We start from the raw sequence: 12,704 nt of genomic DNA, 5'->3' as shown, positions 1-12,704 counted from the left end.
AACAAACCATATATCTAGGTTTTAAGACTATATGATATTATCGTCTTGCGATCACCTTTTATATCACATTCCATAAGGTGATTCCAGCAAGCGCGAGTTTGTTCCAATGCTCAAAACCAGTTCATAAGCACTCATGAACGTTGAAACAATCTTTTGCTATGTCTAATACCATTTAGACAATCTACACACCAATTCATGACAATCTTCATTCATATCTACTTCCAACATATAAACGATTGTGGACAATTTGAATAATTCGATTATTCTTAATAAACTCAATTATTCTGGAAGTCAAAACATGCAAAGTGAAACAATAGTTAAACAATTAACATAAGACAGTAATATTACTCATAAATAATACTCCTTTATTTAATCATCAAATGTTAATTACATTTATCTATTATACGTTTCTAATACGATCTAATCTATACTAATATCATCCATCAGCCCAATGCTCATAGCATGCTGCAAGTGCTTAACCCTGCTCAGTCCCTTCGTAAGTCGATCTGCTGGTTTATCTTCTGATGATATCCTCTTCACCACGAGTTGTCCTTCTTTTACACGATGTCTTATAAAATGATATTTTCTATCGATATGTCGAGATCTACCATGATCTCTTGGTTCCTTGGTCAAGGCAACCGCTCCTTCAGTATCACAGAAAATCTCCATGGGCTCCTTTATGGTAGGTATAACTCCAAGATCACCAATGAAGTTCTTTAACCATATTGCCTATTTCGACGCTTCGCTCGCTGCGATGTACTCTGATTCGCACGTTGAATCATCTATGGTTTCTTGCTTGGAACTTTTCCAAGTTACTGCTCCTCCATTCAGGGTAAAGACCCAGCCCGACTGCGAACGGTAGTTGTCTCTGTCGGTCTAAAAGCTGGCGTCACTATACCCTCGAACCTTCAAGTCATCACTCCTTCCGAGGACTAAAAACCATTCCTTCATCCTCCGAAGGTACTTAAGGATATTCTTCACCGCAATCCAATGAGCTCTGCCAGGGTTCCCTTGATATCTACTAACCATGCTCAAAGTAAAGGCTACATCAGGGCGAGTACAAGTCATAGCGTACATGATTGAGCCAACTGCGGAAGCTTATGCAACTCGGCTCATTTCAGCTATCTCAGCTTTGGTACTCGGACTTTGAGTCTTACTCAACTTGGCATTACTTTGTATCGGTAATTCTCCCTTCTTTGAGTTTTCCATACTAAAACATTTTAGTGCCTTCTCTAAGTAAGTGTTCTGACTAAGTCCTATTAGTTTCTTACTTCTTTCTCTTACTATCCTTATTCCCAAAATATAGGAAGCCTCTCCGAGGTCCTTCATAGCGAAGCACTTCCCGAGCCAGGACTTAACTTCCTTCAGAGTCAGGACATCGTTTTCTATGAGTAATATGTCATCGACATATAGAACGAGGAAGCGTACTATACTCCCACTGGCTTTGACATATACACACGATTCATCTTCGCTTCGTACAAATCCAAACTCTTTGACTTTCTCATCGAAGCAAAGATTCCATCTACGAGCTGACGCTTGCTTAAGTCCATAAATGGACTTCTCAAGTTTACACACTATATTCGGATGCTTTGGATCCACAAACCCCTCTGGCTGAGCCATGTAAACATCCTCAGCCTCCTCAAGTGCCAAATATGAATGTTTTATTAATTTCATACGGGACTACTTACTTACCTAAAGTGAACTTTTGGCCAACTTCCCAATAAGGAAAGCAGTCTTGACATCCATTTGCCAAATCTCATAATCATGAAATGCGGAAATTGCTAGCATCACTCTAATAGACTTTATCTTCGCAACTGGTGAGAAGGTCTCATCATAGTCAACTCCGGGAGTTTGAGTAAAGGCCTTCGCAACCAATCACACCTTATACGTGTGTACGTTTCCATCCACGTCGGTCTTCTTCTTGAAGATCCATTTGCACCCAACGGTCTTACGTCCAGGTACATTATCAACTAAATTCCAAACTTGGTTATCATACATGGATTGGATCTCGCTGTCCATTGCCTCTTTCCATTTTGCAGACTCCAGGCCTGCCATGGCTTCCTTATATCTATTAGGTTCATCAAGGCTTATTAGTGTACTATCACTAATATACGTGCCCCTTCAGTAGTAATATGAAAACCATATAACTGGGGTTGAACTCTAACTCTTTCGGAACGTCTAAGAGGTAATGATATGTCAATCGGTTCAACCGGAGTTTCCTCCTCGGGTTGAGTGCTAGCGATAGAGGTTCCTTCATCTATCAGCTCTTGAATCTCTTCAAGCTCGATTTGCCTCCCACTGTCTCCTTTGCCTATGAGTTCTTGTTCTCGGAAAACTCCTATCCTCGCAACAAAGACAACATTGTCCTTCGGTCTATAGAAGAGATATCCAAAGGATTTCTGCGGGTAGCCGATGAAAATACATCGCTCACTACGAGGTTCAAGCTTTTCATGAGTATCTCTTCTTACGAAAGCCTCGCAACCCCAAACCTTGATATGTGCTAACAAAGGAGCTTTCCCCGTCCACATCTCGTGAGGTGTTTTGGCAACCTTCTTAGTAGGGACTCGGTTAAATATATGGGCGGCAGTCTCTAAGGCATACCCCTAAAAAGAGATAGATAGCGAAGCACGACTCATCATAGAGCGAACCATGTCCAACAAGGTTCGATTACGCCTTTCTGCCACACCATTCAACTGCAGTGTCCTAGGTGGCGTCAATTGTGAAACTATTCCACACTCATTGAGATAATCGTGGAATTCAAGACTTTGGTACTCTCCTCCTCGATCGGATCGAAGCATCTTGATTTTCCTACCCAATTGATTCTCCACTTCATTCTTGAATTCTTTGAACTTTTCAAAGGTTTCTGACTTTTGTTTGATCAAATAGATATACCCATATCTACTACAGTCATCGGTAAAAGTCACGTAGAAGCAGTTTCCATCCTTCGTGGTAGATCTAAACGGTCCACACACATCGGTATGTATGAGGTCCAATAGACCTTCACCCCTTTCGCACGTACCAACGAAGGGTGATTTAGTCATCTTTCCAAGTAAACAAGACTCGCATGTGTCATCTTCCCTAAGGTCGAATGACTCCAACACTCCATCCTTTTGGAGTTGGGCTACGCGTTTCTTGTTGACATGTCCAAGACGACAATGCCACAAGGATGCGTTATCCATACTATTGGAAGAATCCATGCATAAAACATCATTTCCTAAGCTATCAACAATCATAGCAGTTTCATAAATTTCATTACACGGTATTGCTTCAAACTAAAAGACACCATTTAGATAAGACAAAATAGAATCATTCTCGTTATTAAAAGAAAATCTAAAACCTTGTCTAAACAAACCATGAAATGAAATGATGTTTCTGGCCATTTCTGGAGAATAGCAACAATTGTTCAAATATAAAGATAAACCATTCCTAAGCACTTGAGAATACACTCCAATATTGGTCACAGGAGATGATCTTCTGGTCCCCATTATTAGATTTATTCTTCCATGCTCCACATCCCTATTTCTTCTTAGTCCCTGCAATTCAGAACAAATGTGGTAACCACAACCGGTATCGAGGACCCAAGAAATAGCATGAGATGAATCATTAGATTTAATTGTGTATATACCTGCAAAAGATGGCTTGATCTTTCCTTCCTTGATGGCTTGCAGGTACTCTGGGCAGCTTCTCTCCCAATGTCCTATTTTGTGGCAATGGTGGCACTCTACCTCCTTTGGGTTAGAAGTAGGGTTGGTAGGATCAACTTTTGTCCCAAAATAAGGAGGAACCATCTCGGGACTTTCCCTTGCGATAGCTCTTAGACGGAGCCTTCCTCTTCTTGCCTCTTCCTTGCCTAGTGGCCAAAACATGAAAAGTGGGTGGATTGGGAGTAGGTGCAACGGACTTGTCCTTGAGATTGCTCTCAACAACCCTAAGGAGACCTTGGATCTTGCTTAGGGTGACCTCTTCCTTATTCATATGGTAGGTCATCCTAAATTGATTGTAACACGGCGGCAAAGAGTGAAGCACCATGTCGATAGCCAAGTCTTCCCCAAAGTCAACATTTAACTTGCGAAGTCGATTGACATACCTTTGCATCTTTTGCAGGTGCACGGTAAGAGATTCTCCATGACCCATTTTGGCGGAAATCATGTTAGTGAAAATCTCCTAACGCTCTTGCCTTGCTTTTTGGTGGTATCTCTCCAACAAGTCTTGGTGCATTTCGTACGGATACATGTCCTTGTAGGACTTTTGGAATTCGGAGTTCATAGTGGCTATCATGATGCAATGAACCTTCGTTACATCACGCTCATGAGTTTCAAAAGCGGTGATTTCAGCCGGAGTAGCGATTTTAGGATTGATTTTCTCGAGCTTCTCATCAAGGACATACTCCTTGTCCTCGTAGCGAGCAATCGTGCGAATGTATCTTATCCATTCGCTAAAGTTCGTTCCATCGAACATCACCTTTTGGCAAAGGCTCATCAATGTGAACGAGCTTGCAGCAGCATTGTTCGCGTTCGACATCTACAAATAGAAAGGACAAAGATAGATTAGAATTTGGATCCTTAAGTATCACCCAATAAGAAAATTAGGGCTAGGATCCAACAACAATATTTACACATTAGAAATGGGATGCCGTAATCTAATATGCAAACAATTTGAAGTTAAGTGAATGACGATTCACTAATTCTCCACCATGAGAAACATAAGTCTAAGTTCTAAATGTATTGAGAATTCCTAGGTTCGGATGAGATTCATTGAAACTTTTCAATGGCATGTTTAAATCTCGATATGCCCCTCTCGTTTGTGACTGGGATACCGAGGATCACAAAGCGGGTGTGAATTACCATGCAAATTCACATGGTGCCTTCATTGTAACGATCACCTATTCAATGTGCCAGTAAACCACACACGCTCCATCGAACTATGATAAACAATGAATCACCCTTTTCCACCTTCGCTTAGAACCAATTAGTGTGCCGGTAAACCACACACGCTCCACTAACTTCTTATTAAGGTGCAAAGTGTAATTTCATGGGATTGCATCAATTCACTTTTCCTAAAGTAACTAGGATTGGGAAATTTTTGAAAGCCATGTAGTTACTTTGTATTTCATATTATACTTTTAATGAGAGGATGAGGTTGCCCTATCCTACCCGTTCGGATAACGACCCTCCACCGATCAAGCAAGTGGTGGGTGTGAGTGTACACCCATTAAACGTCATTTTATAGGCAACAACCTTATACCCACCTTATAGACCGACTTCGTGAATGAGGCCTACGAACGGTAAGACTAGCATATTAATTATATATATATATATATATATATATATATATATATATATATATATATATATATATATATATATTAAACTTGTAATAATATAATAGTATAGGGTGTATTTTAAACATTTCAAAAATACTAGGTTTTTAATTTCCAATTTAAAATTTTCAAAATTTAATACCATTTAAATTAAAATTTTAAATATTAAAACTCTTGATTTAATAATTATCACAAATTAAACTATCAATTTAAATTATTAAATCATAAGGGATTATCTAAATCATGAGGATAATTACCATTTAAACAATTAACTTATCCTAATCTCTTTTATCCCTCTAAATTTCGAAAATAATGGGATGGGATAATTCAAAATCTTTAATTACCATATTTAACCATTAAAAGATAATTACAGGATATGGGTTATCCAAATCCCTAAAATTTAGGATCTTATCTTGGGGAAGGAGGCAAATCTTGAAATCTAACGGTTTGCAAACCCTAGATTTCGAAATCTTGGATTAAAAGGAAAGGATTCAAAAACCCTTTCAAGATTTTCGCAAATTAGGGTTAGGAAACCCTAATCTCGAAATCTATGGCCTCCTAGGGTTTATTGGCTATAAACCCTAATTTGTCAAGTTCATACAATTGAATAATACTAATTGAAAACAAGTTAACCAAAGGCTCTGATACCACTGATGGGTTTTATACAAACAATCTTATGTGTGCATGCAACCCTAGATTTGGATCTATGTTTTGCTATTAGATACACAACATTATGAACACAAGAATAAAACCCTAAAGAACAATGCTATTTTCGAAATTAATATACAAGGTTAGTTTACATACCTCTTGTTGTTATATTGCAATAACAACTTAAATCTTCAAACCCTAAGTCTTGAAAGCAAGCACCACAAGTGTAGTGCCTCTAATGGCTCACAAACACCACAAGCAATTGGAGAGGCTATAGAGAGAGAAGGGAGGAGGTGGAAATCATCCTTGGGACTTCTTAGAAGCATGTATACGAATTCCCAAGGCCTAGGGGTCTTTATATAGGGTTTAGATTAGGGTTTCAGTCCTTATCCTTATCTAGTTACTTGCCCACCAAGCAACCACAAGATAAGCCTTGAAAACCCTTATCTCTTGGACCTTGGACGATTTTAAGGATATACTTATCCTTGAATTCGTCCATCCTTAAACAAGGATAACCATTGCCCTATTTTGCAACTATCACATAATTACAATTCTGCCCCTCTAGTTTAATTAATTACACTTGATCACAAAATTAATTCCTAATTAATTATTGACCAATATTAATTAAACAAATATGATTTCTCCTTTAATATATTATTCTTATAACATATTAATAAATCATAATAACCTCTTTCTCTATTTATTTCTCCAGTCAAGTTGCTTTGGTGAAGGCAACTCAAAAGGACCATGCACAACCGGGTCAAGTACTTGCCTAATATGGTTGCAGCCTTATACACTATTCCAACAGGTTTTAATTTTTGTGCATGTCAAAAGACAAACGTCAAATAGGAAACCAATAGACTTCCTCAGTTAATTATAGTTATTTTATTTGGTGGAATCATGTTTCTCCTCTTTTGATTTTGTTTTATAAAGTACTACATTAATTTGCATTACACATTCAAATATATTTTATTAACAATATCTTGACCATGTTTAATATATTTACTCTTTTACATGATTATTAAAAAAATGTGAAAAGCCTTGGCAAGTTAATATAACCTCTTTTGACTTATTTTACAATTTTATTGTTTTTCATTTTCTAATAATAAAAAATTGGATTAAAATAAAAATAAAATATAAACCAGGTTCTAAAACTATAAATACTAGAGTATTTAAAATATATAATAAAAAATAGTACAGGACACTATGCTATTTCGATATTTTTAAAGGAATATGATATAATGCTACTTTATTAAACTTATATATATGGGGCGACACATCATATAAATTGAACTTAGCTAAAAGGTAATGATTAAAGGTTATATTAGTTCAAATTTTAAATTTACATATTATAGTGATCATATATTTTTCATTGTTGAAGAAAACCCTAAATATACAAAAACACACTTAAGTCACCATGGCACCTTGATTTCTCTCAAAAAATCTACTTGTCACAACTATGTTTTTTCGTAATATTACATGTTTCATGGTAAATGATAGATATCGATATAAATATATGTGGAGACCAATTTTTTTTAAATCTTTAAGAACCCTTATGGCGAGATAGAAGACTCCAGCGTACTGTTTATATGTGGAGACCAAATCAAGAAAGTGAAGATCGTCCCTCTCAAGAAAGTAAAGACCAAATCAAGAAAGCAAAGACGGTAAATGATAGTTATCGATGTAAATATATGTGGAACCCAAGATTATCTGTTCAAAATAAAAACTTTTGTTGGGAGATGAGCGACTTTAACATATATAAAGACATAAAATAGCTATGTCGTACCAATATGTGATACACTAACACTCTTTCAGAGACGGAAGCTTGATAATATCATATAAATATTTGTTAAGCTATTAATCTTTATACCTAAAACACAAAACCTAAAAGCCCAAACTTCAAATCCTAAACATTGAACTTTAAAATAGATTACTGGACGAAAGAGATTACAAACTTGTATATACGTTATAGATACGCTTTAAAGATAAATGATATTTACTAATACAGTGTGTTTGTTTAGGAATATGATATGTTTTCAAATGAAACTAATCGTCCAAAACTATAAAGTATTATTATTTTTTAACCCAAAACTCCAATCTACTTTTAATGTTTTTTATATATGATCAAATAAGTTAAGTTTTACATTTTAAAACAAGACATTTAAGGTTTTAATTTTTATATACGAACATTTTTAACGTGAGTCTTTTATTAACAATATTTTTTCTTAACTATATCTATACTATATTATAAAAAGATATCTTATTTTTCCTTAAAATAAATTGAATATAATAATATTATTTTTTTTAAACATCAAAACTATTAAGTTAATTGTACAACAAATCATCAATATAATAATAATATAATATAAGTCATTCAAATAATAATGCATTATGTACAAATATCTTATACTTAAAAAACCTATACCATCAAACCTAACACCCCGTTCCTGAGTTCAACTTAACGAGAGAAAGGAAAGGAAATGAATGGAAATGAAAAAAAATAAAAGAAATTGGTGTTTCCGAATTTTATTAAAGGAATGAAGTGGAAGGAAGTGAGGGAAAATAGAAAGATCATTTTCCCTTCTATATTTCCTTCCGATTTGGGAGGATTTGGAAGGAAAGAAGAAAATGATTAATTTCCTTCCACTTTCCTCCAACTCGGGAACACAAAAGAAAATTTGTTTTCCTTTTCTTCCTCTTCTTTTCTCTCATGACTTTCTTTTCTCTTCTTTTCTTTTCTTTTGATACACTCGGGAACAAGGTGTAAATGTTTCAATTTTCCGTCTCATGTTTTGGTGTTAGGGAGTTCTCCAATTTGGACTGATGTTTACTAATTGTTGAATGAAGAATTTGTTTGGATTTAGATAGTTGTAAAGGGGCGGATGACGCTTAATGCAAGAACAAGCTTTTCATTTAAATTAATTAAGAATCTAAATTAATTAAGAGTGGCCTAATCAAATCCAACAAGAACCAAAATATTTCTTATAGGTCCCATTTTAATTGGCAAATTAGCTTTTACCATTGGTTAGGTAGCAAGTATTCTTAATCCACCGTTGTGTCTTATGGTTATTATAAATTAATATTGTGTCTTATGGTTATTATAAATTAATAATCGTTATTGTAAAAAAAATTAAGATAAATCCCTTCTTGATGACCATTTTCCTTAAATTTATTGTAGATATCAACTTCAAACCAAAACAAAAAAACACAACAACCATAGCAAAATTATTCATTGAAAAATAGTTATTCGTTTTCGTTGCCCACCGCTTATTCTTTGTAACATTTTAATTAGAATCCAACAATTCATTTAGTCTTTTAATTCTAACGTATCAAAGTCTTTGAAATGGAAAATTTTAAATCATGAAGGAAACTATTTAAGAAAAAGACATAGACCATTTTTTTTTAACAAAACAACATTCTTTTGATCAAATGTGTATATAGTTTCTTGATACATTTTACTATTATTTGCAAATGTAATACATGTTTTTTGAAATACAAAATATTTTTTAAAGGTACTAATCGGCGAAAAGAAATTATTTTGTGTTCCTTGAAATATAACATGTTTTCAAATAGAACTAATCGTCGAAAGAAAAAAAGTGTCGAATGAAGCTATTAGTCACCGCTGCTTTGCGCGGGTAGACGGCTAGTATATACATATATAAATCGCAGATTTTATATTTTTTATAAAGTACGGTTCGGTTCGGTTTCTTTCAGTTTTGCACATTCCTAGAACCCAAACCGGATCGAATTTTTCGGTTTCTGAATAATACAAATCCAAATCGTCGGTTTGTGCTTCGGTTTCGGTTTTTCTGTTTCGATTTCGTCGGTTTTTATCGGTTACTCGGGTTTTCGGTTTTTCAAACTTGGTTTCGGTTTTAAACCCAAATAACAATTTAAATGTATCTTAAATAAAGTAAAATTATTGAATTACACTTTTTATTAGAAATGAAATTAATATGAGAATTATGAGCAACCAAAAATGTGCTTCTACATCTACCTAAAAGGCTGGTATCATGAGTGGTTATTTGTATCCTTTCCATATCATCCATATCATGTAAGCATATCCTTCATTATCATAAACACGTTCGATCTATATAATCAAAATAAACTGTAAAGAAAATTAACCTGCATATATTAAATAATTCATTTAGTATTGGGACATGCACTATAAAACATTAAATAAAAATTTTGATATCATATATGAAAAATCAATGTGCGATTTATATATGATAAGATAGAAATACGGCCATGCATCATTTCTAATACAAGTTAGCTTTTAAAATCGATTTTAAACATACATAACCTAATTTCTCATTATAATTATTAACAAGGGGTTTGAAAATAAACACTAACTTAAATTAACATTTAAGGAAATTAACAAACCCTAATGACCAACAAATCGATTCTAAATCACCGATTATAAGCAATTAATAATTAATAAATAAATAATGAAAATCTATCGCTAGGTTTTTGTAAATACTAGGTTTTTGAAATATGTATGCCTATAAGATGAGTACAGATAGGGGCAGGATCCCAGAATCATATTTAGGATCCTTCTGAAGCCACAGGATCTTTAATCATATCATTGGATCCTGATTATAATCATTAATATTTCCTAACACTTATAACGACTATATTTTTCTTCCTCTTTCTCACATGTGCAGAATTACTCAACATAAGATTCATTCTCAATAGAGAATCACTTCAACCAAGCTTAAGACTCGGGAATACCAAATCAAATAACGTGTAAATACTTGTTCAAGGAAGATCCCAAAAATATCGGACTTCTAATTATTTAGCTTAGACTATAAATAACACTTGCAAATTGCACACTACACACAATCAAGCTCTCTACTACTTTTGTATTCATGATATCATCATATTCTCTATAATCAATGATTTATATCAATAAAAACAAGGCAGGTGATCATTATCACCTCCTAAGGTTTTATGTCGGAGATCCTATCAAGGATCAAGGGCTTTCCTTGTAACTCACTTGTCTCACTTTGATCATTATTCTACACTTGCATTATCTTAACACCACAACCTCTCATACAATTTGGTTTGAATATATTTGATCAATTTTCGACCAAAACAATTTGACGCCATCCGTGGGACTGTGGTGTTCAAAATAGTTCGAGAATCATGTCTACACAACCTAGCTTATCCTCTTCCTCCATTCCTCCCATTTCTCTAAAAACCTTCCACCACCTCCAAGCAGAGCTCCCAAGAAGGCTACAGAGGCACCAAAGAAAAATACCTCTATGTAGCACCAAAGAAAGATACCTCTCCGGTCACTACCCAAGGATTTCAGGATCCTTCTTTATTGATTTCCAACAACGAGCTCTTCGCTATGATGAAGAGAATGGAATGCTAGGTTACTCAGCAGTAAGAGGACAACATGACGGTGCTCAAGGAAACAGATAGGATGAGGACTATTTTCGTAAAAAAATTGATCAAGTGCAATTCCACCAAATTGTATGAGAGGTTGTGGTCTTAGTGCAATGTAAGTGTAGAATAATGATCAAAGTGAGACAAGTGAGTTACAAGGAAAGCCCTTGATCCTTTATAGGGTCTCCGACATAAAACGTTAGGAGGTGATAATGATCACTTGCCTCACTATGTTTTATTGATTCGAATGTGATATTACATAAATTGCAAAGATAATACGAGTACAAGTGTAATGGTAAAGCTAATTGTATGTTTGTTGTGTACGATTTCTTGATGTTATTTATAGTCTAAGGTAATCAATAAGAAGTCCAAGATTTCTGGGATCCTCCTTGAATAAGTATTTGCATGTTGTTTGACTTGGTATCCCCAGGTCTTAAGCTTGGTTGAAGTGACCCTCCATTGAGTATGAGTCTTGTGTTGACTAATTCTACACATGTGAGAAAAATAAAGAAGAATATTGTCATTATAGGTGTGAGGAAATATTAGTGGTAAAAATCCGGATCCTGGGATATGTTTAAGGATCTTAAGGCTTCAGAAATATTAAGGATCCTGAATATGATTCAAGGGCCTTGTCCCTAACAATTGCTTCTAAATTATACCTGCAAAATATTAAAGTTAGTTTTTAAATATTTAGAGGTATAATTTTAAAAATAAAAGAGATAAGAAACTTGAATTTCAAACCCTTATCGGATAGGTTTTATCTGTTCTATAAGCATCATTTCTTAGTCAAATCAGGTTCTCTCTCTTCTGCCACTTAGATTAAATAGGGGTAATAACTTTAATTTCTTTTGCCTTTTGCCAACAATTCTCATGATCGTCTCCAGCCACCATTACAACTAATTTCTTTCTCCTATTTTCCTTTTGTTTTCTTCTTTTTTTCCGATCATGGAAAAGAAGGCGACTCATTCTCATGCCAACATTACTGCTCCTCCAGAGTATGACTTCATTGATCAACGGATCCTTACCTATGATGAGGTCTGCTCCTTCGATGACAAAGACATGCAGTCCCTTAAAGCCAATGGAGCTTTTCCTTATGATGTAATCTTTGGGTCCTTTAATGCTTCTATTCAACCTGATTTCATTTCTCCTTCTTGGGTATGCTTCCCTGAATATCCCTTTTCTTTGGGTCTCAAATACCCTTTTTTCGGGCATTGTTTCCGATTTCTTTCAAGCCACCAAACTTTCGTATATTCAAGCAATGCCCATTATTTGGAGGACTTTGTATTGGATTGAGCGAGTGAATCGTTTCCACAATCTGGACATAGGTCTTACCGAGTTAGCTTAT

This window comes from Lactuca saligna, chromosome 8, assembly GCF_052625555.1.
Source record: "Lactuca saligna cultivar CGN05327 chromosome 8, ASM5262555v1, whole genome shotgun sequence".
Lineage (NCBI taxonomy): Eukaryota > Viridiplantae > Streptophyta > Magnoliopsida > Asterales > Asteraceae > Lactuca > Lactuca saligna.
This window is presented reverse-complemented; position numbering follows the sequence as displayed.